This window comes from Echeneis naucrates, chromosome 21, assembly GCF_900963305.1.
Source record: "Echeneis naucrates chromosome 21, fEcheNa1.1, whole genome shotgun sequence".
NCBI classification, from domain to species: Eukaryota; Metazoa; Chordata; class Actinopteri; order Carangiformes; family Echeneidae; genus Echeneis; species Echeneis naucrates.
In genome coordinates this window covers 19356636-19369642 of record NC_042531.1, presented here as the reverse complement: position 1 = coordinate 19369642, position 13007 = coordinate 19356636, and the positions used below count along the sequence as shown (strand labels likewise).

Here is a 13007-nt window from a genome sequence, read left to right as displayed (position 1 = left end):
AGGAATTCAGGTGTGTTCTCAAAAATATTAGTTGTCAGAGGTCAAAAATATATTATTTGTGAACTGATTCCACCCTTACAAAATTAATCAGAGTTTATTGACTGGACAACATCCCATCACATCTTGCATTCCAATCTACTGTTCATATCTGTTTTTTTGGTGCACAGATGACAAAATGTAAAAATGCAGATTCTAAAAATAAGTGGTAGACATCGGGATAAAAAGTTTGAATGTGTTCTGGTTGTTAAATCACCTGGTCTCAGCTACACCTGCAAATCCTGATTGGCACAATGTCTTTTCAGAAAACAAACCAGGGCGTTCGTTATGTCAAGACAATAATCATTATAGTAGCATAGAAAAATGTTTTATTCCAAATGCAAATGTTTGAATGACATAAATGCTTCCATACATTTTAGAAATCAGAGCACATTAACTGGGATCTTGGATAGGGGCAGATTATCGGGCAGATTAAGTGAGGAGCAGCTCTGATTGATGAGCTCAGTCCACTTTATTTTAGTCTGATTAAATTTTACTTCTGAGGAATTGAATGCTCCCTTTGTAGGTAAAGAAATAAATGTGTAGCAGGTTCTTGACATGTCACTAACCTACCATATTTTAGGTAGTGTCAGAGCCATTTCTGGTACAGATATTGGTATCAGAGCAACTCCCAGCACGTCCATTGAGATCGAACTATGATGCAGCATTGGCATAAAGTCAAGTCAGGTGAGGGCTGCTTTACCTGACAGCCATGAGGCCTAACAAAGCCCAGCAGGTGTTGTGGATCTGCACATCGCTGCTTTGGATCTACAGCCGTTGCTCACATGACTCAAAGTCTTCCCCCCAGCCTCCATTTGGCATCTGCCGGTCTAGCAGGAACTGACAAGCTCTCTGCACCTCTGCACGCACCTCCCTGGTAACAAAAGCCAGGGCACATTTGTAGTATGTATTCTTGGAGCTAACAGGTGTCCCGTGTTTCTTGTACGATCATGTCTAAACATTTCAGTAATAAGTGTTTGGATCCACATAGGTATAATCTATCATGATGTCACCTGTTTGGGTGTGTTTAAGACACAGAGACAGAGAAAGTGCACACTGTTAATTATAATTCCACAACTAATACATTCTCTCTTCAACAGTGGAAATGACAATGTTAGATTCTAGGCCTTTGTTACTTAAAAACCACAGTATTGCAACACACCCAACGTGCGGTGGAAAAAGTCTTCCAGTCACAAAGTGTTGGGACTGAAGTGACATTGAATTCCATGTTTATATTTGGTGTGTGTTTTCCTTTTTCATATGCAAATATTTGTAAGTTGAGTCACACTGACATTCCTACCAGGGTTCACACTGCTGAGCAGTACACAGTGTTCACTTAGGCATCAAATCACACACCTTAGTACAACTTTCTTTCTAAAAACATGAAATCGGTGCAGTGACTTTTTATTCACCATCGATTTGTGTAATGATGTATTGAACATGATGTGCCGATATGATGTGCCGTACACATGACATCCCCTCACTCTGTACACATTGTGTACAGAATCAGCTTGGCACATACTCACCAAACACTTCAGAGGGGTTGAGGAGCTCCAGGAGTCTCCCTCCTCTCTTAGTTTCATATGTAGCAAATCCACCGTCTGAGTTTCTCATGCTCAGGAGCTACAGCAGAAAACAGAACACGGAGCAACAGCTGGAACAACTTGTCAAGCAACTTTGCAGCACAAATGCTCGGAACTTGTGGCCAAACTTTGGGTTGCAGCCTGAAGGGCTCAGATTTCTCATGATACTAAGATGGGATTCGTATTTATTTCATATTTCTTATCAAAATTTTCTCGCAAAGGTTTTGTTAGGAAAGAATATAAGCTTGGTCCCCAAAATGGCCAACCATTTGACTGAAAAAGTAATGCTCTCAAACTGCAAAATCAGGTGTTTCATAATGGATAACATTAACATTATATCTATGTGTGGGTACAACACCAAAACAGGAGCACACCAGAATATGAAACTTAAAACAAAAAATAGATAGTAAAATAGTCCTCTATTTATTTTTCATCTGGAGTCTCACCACATTGACTGCATCATACAGACACTGAGAGGCCACCGGCTGGCAGATGGAAGGACAAAGCTCCTGCAGCAGCATTGGAGGAGGTGTGCAACAGTCTGGGCAGGCATCACCAGTCAGCGCAAAACAGATTTGGTTTTTGTAGATGGCTCAGTCACTGCACATTCTTACCTCAGAGACATCATAGAACCCATCATCATCCCCCAATTCTGCCAGCACACCCCCAACATTCTGTTCATGGATGATAATGCTCCACCACAACGTGCCAGAATTATCACAGCTCGACTTCAGGAAGTTGGAGTGCCTCATATGGTATGGCCAACAACGCCCCCTGACCTGAACCCCATAGAGCACGTAATAAATATTAAACTAACGAAAATGGTGTTTCTTCTCATTCATTATTTGTAATATCAAGGGGAAGTTCTACTTATTTCATAAAAATTCAGACCAAATAGGAAAAGCACTCATGTAAATTACAATATCCCTAACTTATTGTGAGTAGTGTATGTGTGATATGTGGCTTCACAAGAACTTTTCGTGAACACCTAATTGAGACTGTTTGACTTACCAGAGGTAATCTGGTAACTAAATGTTCACCTGCTGCCCACTGATAGCTGCCACGGTAACCATGGTAGCCAATGCTATTCCTGTCAGTTATGTTATGTTATGGCTGATCAAGGAATTTTACTTATCCCCTGGGGGCAAATAGATTGTCGGCCAGTAGTAAGAAATAGATGTATACAAAACAAATAAATATAGCAACAATTATCAACATAACACAAGATAAAATAAAACAAAGCTACAGTGCATCATTTATAAACTTGATAGCAGCAGGAATGAATGACCTTCTGAGCCTGTTTGTTCTGGACTGTGGCCTTTTGAATCTATGGTCTGATGGTAACAACAATTGAAGCAAATATTCAATCTCTACATATAAAGAAATCACGTATTTTCTTACTGCAGGTTGTCCCTGGCTCGAACCATATCTGGGTCATCAGGGTCTACTCCCAGGATCCTCAGTGAGGTGTAACTCAGTGCTGTGCCAAAGACAGTAGATTTATCTTCAATGTGCCTGCAAAAGAACAAGACACACTCACACGGTGCTGCTGCAATCTGTAGAGAGACTGACTCTGTTTAATGTGTCACTCTTCTCCTGTAATTAGTTTGCAGAATTTGGGATGAATGAATAGTTTTGAGTTACACTAATATTTTCTGAAATCTATATCACGTGTTTTACTGGGGAGGCAGCAGCAGAGCATGACAGACACAAAGATAAGATAACAGGGTGATGCTTATACAGCTGTCAGAAGTCTTCTGAAAGTCACCACTGCTAAAATGACCCCAGGGAGTTTGTTCTGACAAAATCTATGGGTACATTCATAAGCCATGTATCAAAACCAAATCACAAAAAAAGCATTCTGCTGACTTACAGGCCCCAACCACCATCAGGCAGCTGAACGGAGCGCAGGTACCTCACCATCTCTCTCTTCCAGGCCTCAGCCAGAGGGATCCGAGCCACATGACATGTGATCAGGAGCCCTGAGACACACACGGATACAGATACACATTATGAACTGCTCAGCTGTGTTCTGTTTATTCTGACCGTTCTCCCCGCACCACATATCAACATAACAAAACACATGAGGCAGAGAAGATGAAACTAATATGTTATGAGATGGATGTCACTCTTTCACACACCTTTTCCTTTAAATTCATTAATTGATTAACTTTTAATTTATTTGTTACTAAGAGAACAAAACGACCATTGAAGAAATGAACAAACAAAGGCAAAAAACGGACAAGTAACATACCATAAGTCAGTGGTTAAACTTAAATCAAAAGGGGAGATTAAATGTTGTGGGTAGTAATGTGTGTGTGTGTGTGTGTGTGTGTGTGTGTGTGTGTGTTATGGCAGAATTGGGTGCAGTAATCCAAGTATGGATTATATCATATACACACGAAATTACAGTTATGATTATACTCACTAAAGGCAAGTGATAACAAAAATTGATATGGTGATGATAACAACAACAACAACAATAATAATAATAGAAATAATAATAGTAAAAATAAAAGCAAATAAAAGTAATAATTCCACTGTAGGTGGTCACTAAGTGCAGTCTAACAATATAAGCTTTCCATTTCTATGTCAATCAATAATACAAAGTGTGAATGTGATTTATAAATCTGTAAATCTGATTTAATGAAAATAGGACATTCTAGGGAAAGAAATTGTATCACTCAAGAGTGACAAATCCTAAACTTAGGGGTCCTTAATATAGCCACTGCTCTTCAGCCTGGAGGTGGCGGTAGAAGTGCATACCTTTGAGAGCAGCATCCACAGCTGTGTGGGCAGGAGGGGAGCCACACACAAACTTACTCTGAAGAGAGATGTAGAGTAAAGAACAGTAAATTCTACCCTCCACTTTGATTACCAGCAGTTCATACAAATGAGCTATATTCTATATTCTATTTGTAGTGTATGTTTGCTGTAAAAAGAAAACTACCCACCCATCCATCCAGTGCTGTAGCTGTTCCATACTCCTGCATATAAACACATTGGTGTGTGTTATAGAAGACACAGATTACACTGTAGATTCAATAGATTTGTATAGTTTGTATAGTTTTCCAATTCAGTACAATCTTACATTTAATCCTTCCATTTCTTTAGTGGAAAGAAAGACAACTTTTCAGTATATTTAAACATCAACAACAACCTTTGTCACATTCTGGTGACTCAGTTCACGTACCGCTGCATGCACTACCTCTAGCTTATATGAGAGGTGCTGCTGTACCACAGAAACAGCAAAGAGAGTGTGTTGAAGTAAAACTTGGAGTGATCAGTAAACAACTACGGAGACGATGGCCAATCTGCCGACCAGTAGCTGCTGATAATTTCTGCATAATCACTTTTAACCAACTCAACAGCAATTAACAGATGAGCAGATTATTAAATATGACATATTGCAACCCAACATGTTTTGATTAGATTTGTCTCAATCACCCACAACACGTATCACTGATTCTGATTGCTCCAGGGCATGTGGTGTTCTGCAGTGACAAAGGTGTCACTGAGCAAATGTGGGAGTCAACAACAACCCAAGGAGACATTTTTTTTACTGGCGTTTACCACACACTGACTTCTTTTTCTGAAAAACATGACAAAAAACTCAGCAGTAATAATCATAAATTGTCTCTCACAGCAAAGTGACAGACATTTTAGGAAAAGGGGATGAATCAATAATATTTTGTGCTGTAGAAACATAAAATCTTGATGTAATATACAGGGGTGGTAGTAACGAATTACAAATACTCACGTTAATGTCATTAAGTAGATTCTTTTGGGTACTTGTACGTTTATGAGTATTTTTTTTCCAGCGCTAATTTTACTCATACTTGAATACAAGTTACACCAGTGATAACAATGGTGTACGTGAACTCCCTTGGTAAATAATACGGGCGCATTCCTACAGCCAGCAGTTCGATGTCTGGGTTATAGAGACGTTCCTTCATGACATTTGGAAAAGTCTCTGTCTCCCCGTACCAAACTGTAACCTGGGACCTCAACGCTGCTGTCCGGGATGTGCGAGTGCAGCCATGTTTCACTGAAGCAAAATATGCTACAGTCACGGTATTCCCTCTGGGTCTTCACAAGCGCTGCCAGTTCGTCCGTCTTGTTCCCCAAAGACCTCACGTTCCCCGTTATGATCGCTGGGACCGCTGGTTTGTGTCTTCTCCTTCTTTCCCTCCGTTTCGCTCCGGACCTGCAGCCCCGGCGTCTCCTCCGTAGCTCCTGCGGGACCACAGGCCTGTCTCCAGGCAACAGCGCGGGTTTACACAGCGCAGTCAACTGCCACAACTGCCGGCGGCGATCTTCCAAGTTACAAAAAGTAGGAAAGTAGGAGAAAAACCAAACCAACCAAGCCATTTCGCAACTTTAACAGAAGGTTGTGATTGAACAGAAGAAAAACAACAAAAGAGCGAACCAACAAATTAACGAAGTTTACACGAAACACGACGAGGAGCTGCGGCTACAGGCTGCCGCTAGAACGGCGCCAAAAAAAAAAAAAAAAAAAGTGTGGCAAGGTTTTGTAAAGAGTGATATTTTAGTTGATAAAGAATATTCTTTAATCAATCTGAATAATTCATGCAAAGTTTTACAACCACCAACGCAGATTTGCCAAAAGGAAACTTTTGTTTTTATGAAAAAGCTGGGCCAGTATTTTAAATCTACATCTTTTGCTAAAGACAGCCATCAAAATTATGAGACTGTGCTGCCACGTAAATATTTATAAATCAGTATAATCTGCCTTTACTTGTAACCCCTGGCATGTTAATTTTTTCAATATATTTTATTTGTATCATTTACAATTAATGTCATGCTCATTTCTACATTCACTGCAATTCTGTCTATGCAAGTGATGAAGCCGATTATGTGTGTGGCGCTTACTGATACGTTATTTGTGACAAAACAAATGAATGCATTTGTTAGACCATTCTTTGTGTGAAAGGGTTCAGATGACACCAAATAACTGTTCATCAAATCAGATTTATTTGTATGGTGCCACTTCATAACAAAGTCACATCAAGGCACTTTTACATACATTTGTATACATACACTCTTCATAAAATGCATTAAAGAGACAACAGATCCCCTGATGAGCAAGCATTTGGCGAAAGTGCCAAGGAAAAACTTCCTTTAAGAGGCAGAAACCTCAAGCAGAACCAGGCTCAGGGGTGGGGGGGGGCAGACATCTGCCTCAACTGGTAGGGCAGAGAGTGGGAGACTGCTTGAATTCCATAGAAATGTATGGAGTTCATGAAGATATGGGAGCAGCAGGCTGAAGTCATCTACGAACTTAGATAACTTTTGTTTAAAAAGAATTTCACAAACACGGGATGCAAAGTCTGGTAAAATAAGGCTAGGTGTTACCATTGTCTACATAGTCCAAATCCAGTGGTAGCACTCGCGACTAATATCCCACTAACACAAGTTAAAATGTTAACTTGAACACTTGCGAGGCCTGCACTTTGATATAGGCTGAAATGCTTACCAGACTGAGTGATTATAGTTGTGGCTATGTCCATCCTTATTCTGTTGATGTCTTCTGTGCCTGTGGGAAATTCCATTGGACTGCCAGCGAAGATGTGATCCGCAAACTGAAAGTGTGAGAGTCCAAAAATCACAGGTCCCCCAATGCATGATGATGGCATATACCGGAATGCGATGTAACAGCTTACTTTTAGAGCAAACACTCCACAAGATGTTGTGTCTTGTTGCAGTGGGTGGGGCGCAGTGTTGCATGTCCACCGTGACACATTGACACCCAGTTTTCTCATCAGGGCTCTAAGGAAAAATGTGTTACTGAAGCAACCAACTCAGATGAGCAAGAATGACCCAATGTCACTAGTTTGCGAAAATACAGTATACCTTGTTGTCTCCAAACACCTTTTGATCTTTGTAGGTGACTCTCCCATTGAGTCAACAAGAAGAGATTTCTTTTTTGATGGGTATATGGCCTTAAAATGAATAAATATATATAAGCCTTATTTTGTATTAAGGGAACAGTCTTTCGTTGACACATGGGCCTACTTACCACTAGAAACCAATGGTGACAGTCATTAACAACACCTATAATCATATCAACGGCAGAGGCATCCAGCTATGGGAAAGGAAAAAAAATATAAAAATCTATTACTTTTCTAGGTTTCATTATAGCCCATCTAGTGTGACAACTGATGGCTCGTAATTGCAGCACTGTGAAAAAATTAACTCTCAGCTTTCAATCTCATAGCCGTGACCAGCACCACCACCACCATCATGTTGCTGCACACCTTAAGCCTTTGAGTCTTTCTCTGCCACATAGCTGTTATGGCAAAGGTGTCCATGTGGTAGACATTTTCCTTTGCCACATGCTGCCTCACCATGATATTTAGATATGCATTTATCACCTACAGTATAACATTAAAGAAAAGATTACTACTTTGCAGGGAGAAGCATTATGCCTTGGAAAATTCAATGAATATGCACCGCACTCTCCAACTCCTTTCCAGGGCCCAGCTGGAAGATGTCCTTATGTGATATTTTGTAGGGCCCAACTTTTGTCAGCAGCACCTGGCAATCATTGCCACCCCACGCTTTTGTGATACCTGTAACACATAGCACACTTAAAGTGTTAAATTAAAAGGTCATTGTTGAGTATATATATCACATCTATGCACAACAGCGTCTACAGGGTCCATTCTGCACAAGGCTAGAGACTCCTGTGAAGGTGGTTCAGGTGAAGGTGAAGCTGCATTAATAGATTCAGCAACTAAACTCACCTAAACGGTCCTATACTCAAACAATACTCCAACACAGGCCAGCGCACCTGTACTAACTGCATGGTGTCAAAGAGGCACAAACACAAATCTCAAACACCACTGTCAACTACTCTAACCTCTCACCAATTGCACCAGTGAAAGCGGGGTGGGGATACAGACCCTGGTTTGGGTAGGGGGCATGAGAGTATAGAGTGTGCAGGAAGTGGAGGCACTAGAAGCTACGCTAGCACACCAGCAGATTCAGCAACCAAACTCACCTGAACAGCCAAAGCCAACACTCCAACACAGGCCAATTCTCCTAGGCTAACCGCATGGTGTCGAAAGGCACCAACACACAGCACTATTTCAAACAACACCACTGTCAACTACTCTAACCTCTCACCGATTGCACCAGTGAAAGTGGGGTGGGGATACAGACCTTGGTTCGGGTAGGGGGGAGAAATAGAAGAGGTGGAGATAAAAGTAGGGATGGGATACAGACCCTGGTTCGGGTAGGGGGCATGAAAGTATAGAGGGTGCAGGAGGTGGCGGCAGTACAAGCTACAAGCTACACTAGCAGATTCAGCGACTAACCTCATCTACACAATCCTATATTCAAGTAAAATCAACACACCAAGCCAACTCACCTGGACTAACCGCATGGTGGCAAAGAGGCTCAAACAGCTCACACCCCTGACTTAAATACACTTCCCCTTCCTGGATTTCTTCCTCTGCTTCTCCCTAGAGTCTGTCTATCTTAAGAGCTCCCCCTGCTGGACCCCCAGCTACCATTACCTCTTCTAACCCAAATCCACTGACTAGATCTTACTGCCTCATCTGACATTTCCTTCACTATTTTCCTCACCCTCTGGCCGCTTCCTCCTAACTCCCTCAACAAAGCAACAGCAGATCTTGCGACAAACCCTCTACATCCTACTTCCACTGGACAAATCCTAACCTTCCATCCTCGCTGCTCAGCATCCTTACCTAAATCTGCATACCTGAGCTTTTTCCTTTCATATGCTTCTTCAACTGAATCCTCCCATGGCACAGTCAGCTCTATGAAATATACTTTCTTTCTACTCCTAGACCACAAAACTATATCAGGCCTTAGCTTTGTGCAGGCTATTTCCTGGGGAACCACAAGCTTTCCTCCTAAATCTACCTGCATCTCCCAGTCCCTAGCATCCTCTAAACTGCCTTGCTTCCTCATTATCCTATTAACTTTCCCTCCTTCCTGAACAAACTGTATTGCAACTCTCTTTGTCTTAGACCCTCCTAAAACTGCCTGCCTCCGTATATCTTCAATACCTGCGGCTAAGCTTTATAAAACCTGGTTATGTCGCCACGTATATCGGCCTTGTGAGAGACTAACCTTACAACCGGACAAAATGTGCTTGTTGTAAAGTTGCAGTACCTGAACACAATGAACATAACGGGTCTCCATTTACCCAGAGCTTTAGGTTCTGGGGAGTTGGCAAGACATCATATGTTACCCCTATCAAAAATCTAATCCTACTTTCCTCCATACTCCACAGCTCTTTCCAACTAAGCTTCTTCTTCTCTACACCTTCCCAGTTCAACCACTGTTCCTGCTTAGCCTGAGCCACTGCCCTCGCACTCCTTAATTTTTCCTCCTGTCTACGCACCTGCTCTACAACCAGCTTCCTCTTCTCTTTGAGACCTGCTCTACTCCACACCTGTTTGCCTGAGCCAAGCCCCAAGCCTCCCTGGCCTATCTGTACATTACCCACAATCTCGGTATGCCTAAGAGCTGCTTCTGCTTCCTGCACTGCCATTCTTGGATTCCATTTTCTCCCCTTGGTTGGGTTTGGAACCACCTTACTAACTACCACATCTATACTCCCAGATAACAGGAGCTCTGTCCTAACCTTAGTACATTTAAACTCCTCCACTAAACTAGATACTGGGAGCTGTAGTATGCCTTTCCCGTACAGTGCCACAGTGCTTAAACATCTCGGAACCCCGAGCCACTTCCTAATGTAAAAGCTTACTAGTCTTTCCATTTTCTCTGCAGCAGATATTGGAATGTCATATACTGACAGTGGCCACATCAATCTAGGAAACAATCCAAACTGCAAACACCACAACTTCAACTTTCCTGGAAGTCCTGATTTATCTATTCTGTCCAGTCCCTCAGCAACATCTTTCCTAAACTGCACTACCTGTTCTCTGTCATTCAAATCTGCCTTGCACCACCTACCTAAACTCTTTACTGGTTTTTCCCTAATTATTGGAATTGCTTCTTCATCTATTACAAACTTTCGATCACTTAATCTTCCTCTACTTATTGAAATACTTCTAGACTTACTAGGCTTGATTCTCATACTAGCCCACTTTAAGTTTTTATTAAGTCTCTCCAGTATTCTTTTCATACATGGCACCGTCGCAGTTATCAACGTCATGTCGTCCATATATGCCCTAATTGGTGTAAGGCGCATCCCATCCTGCCGCCTCTCTCCACCTACAACCCACCTAGAGGCTCTAATAATTACCTCCATCGCCATTGTGAATGCTAATGGAGAAATCATACACCCTGCCATAATACCTATTTCTAACTTCTGCCAACCTGTTGTAAAGCCTGCCGTACTTAAACATAGCCTGATATCCTGGAAATAGCTTCTTACTAAATTGACAACTACTCCAGGCACTCTAAAATAATCAAACGCCTCCCAAATGAGACTATGTGGCACTGACCCAAATGCATTTGCTAAGTCCAAGAATATCACATGCAAATCTCTTTTCTCACTCTTGGCTGCCTGAATTTGATGCCAAATCATGCTAGTGTGCTCTAAACACCCTGCGAAACCTGGTATTCCTGCCTTCTGTGCTGAAGTATCTATTAAGCTATTCCTTTCTAAATAACTAACTAGTCTCCGTGCAACTACACTAAAGAAAATCTTCCCCTCTACGTTCAGGAGAGAGATCATACGAAACTGACTCAACTCTGAGGACTCCTTCTCCTTGGGAATAAGAACACCTCCTGCTCTACGCCATGCTCTGGGAATAGACTGTTTCTTCCAAACTATTCTTAACTGCCTCCACAAAAACTTTAGGATATCAGTTGCGCTTTTATAGACCCGGTAGGGGACTCCATTTGGCCCGGGGGCCGAAGAAGCCTTCGCACGCCTGACTACCTCCTCTACCTCCTTCCACCTAGGTGGTCTAACATCCATTTCTTGATCTATCTCCCCTAATGGTGGCATGTCAGGTGGAAGTCCTACTACTCTATTCTGCTCTGAATCTGAATATGTATTTCTCAGGTAGTCTTCTACTTCTATCTTTGTCGCTTTAAGCTGCCCTCCCTTTTCCTGGCTAAACAATCCTTTAACAAACTTGAACGGGTCCCTGTAAAACGCTGTTCTTACATATTCTTTCCTTTTTCTCTTTTTCCTAAGATTTTCAGCCCTTCTAAGCACAGCTAGCCTATTTCTCAATCCCTCTTGCAACACATTAATTCCCTCTCTCTCTTCCTCTGTAGCTCTTTTCCACTGCTTTCTTAATTGTCTTCTTTCTTTAACTAATTTCTCAATTTCTCTTTGCGTCTAGACTTAGCTACCTGTACTCTTTCAACCCTCTTTCTATCTTGCACCCCAAATCTTTCGACACCGTAAGAGTAGATTATGTCTCCCATTTTTTCTAATCTATCACTTGCGTCTCCTCCTAGTCTACTCAGAATTATTGACAAGTCCCTATTGACTGTCTCCCATTCCTTGCTACTATTTGATTTGTTAAATCTAAGGGTGATAGTACAGAGGCTGGAGCAGGTGGTCATTTACAAGATGATTTGAGAGCCGTACCTGAGGGATGATTACTGATATGATTTGTGGGTTTTTTGGAGAGGTCCAGCGGGGCAGCAGAGGGGACAGGGGCAAGTAGAGGTTTTTTTGGAGGTGGTTCTTCATTGGAGGAGATTTTATTTTGTGGGGTATGCAGGGTGTTGGCTGTAAGAATGGTTTCAGGTGGTCTATGTTGATTTTTGGATGTTGGGTCCCATTGTCATCCACCAGGTCTGCACTTTTGTTTTCGATCTTTGTTATGGTATATGGCCCCAACCAGGTATGCTGTAGTTTCCCCCCTTTTCTCTGCTGCAATCTCACAGTTTTTCTTAAGACCTTCTGGCCAACAGAAAAAATGGATTTGATAGGCAGTTTTTGCCTTTTATCTTGCCTTTTCTGGACATTCTCCCTCACCAGATTGTCCAACTTCTCCTTCAAGACAATGCCAGAGGACACCACTGATCTGGCAACCATCTCCTCCACTGAGCTGCCCACCGTTCCAATAAAAAGATAGAGATGAAATGTAATTGTAATGCTCAAATTACCTGACATAGGTGAGACATCCATACCGTGTAGTCCTTTGGCACTTCACATGGATAGCGTGCCTCAAACCCAAACATTAAAAAGTAGGGGGAGAACATGGTGGTGAGGTGTGGTTTGGTGCGTAGGCTAAACATAACGGCATCCAAGTAATTGTCCCATGTCTTTGGCTTGTCAGCGACAAGTTTGCGTAACGCCCTGTATAGTCACAAGGAAATGCGTGTCGGTCATTATGGTTTTCAAAATGACATCAATATTATAGAAGAGCTACTTTTAGACTGTGCTGAAAACATTTTTTAAAT

At 41.9% G+C, this 13007-nt stretch overlaps 1 long non-coding RNA gene across 2 annotated transcripts; it reads right to left on the bottom strand.

Annotated features, from left to right (window-relative positions):
• Nucleotides 1-389: 389 nt before the first annotated feature.
• Nucleotides 390-2644, bottom strand: LOC115061527 (uncharacterized). Of its 2 annotated transcripts, none has more exons than XR_003842342.1 (3): nt 2631-2644; nt 1563-1659; nt 390-910 (listed from the first exon to the last, which is right to left on the bottom strand). It is a non-coding gene; the product is annotated as an uncharacterized LOC115061527 (long non-coding RNA). The 2 variants fall into 2 exon arrangements; XR_003842343.1 differs by lacking the exon at nt 2631-2644 and adding an exon at nt 2066-2139.
• Between the last annotated feature and the right edge of the window lie 10363 nt (nt 2645-13007).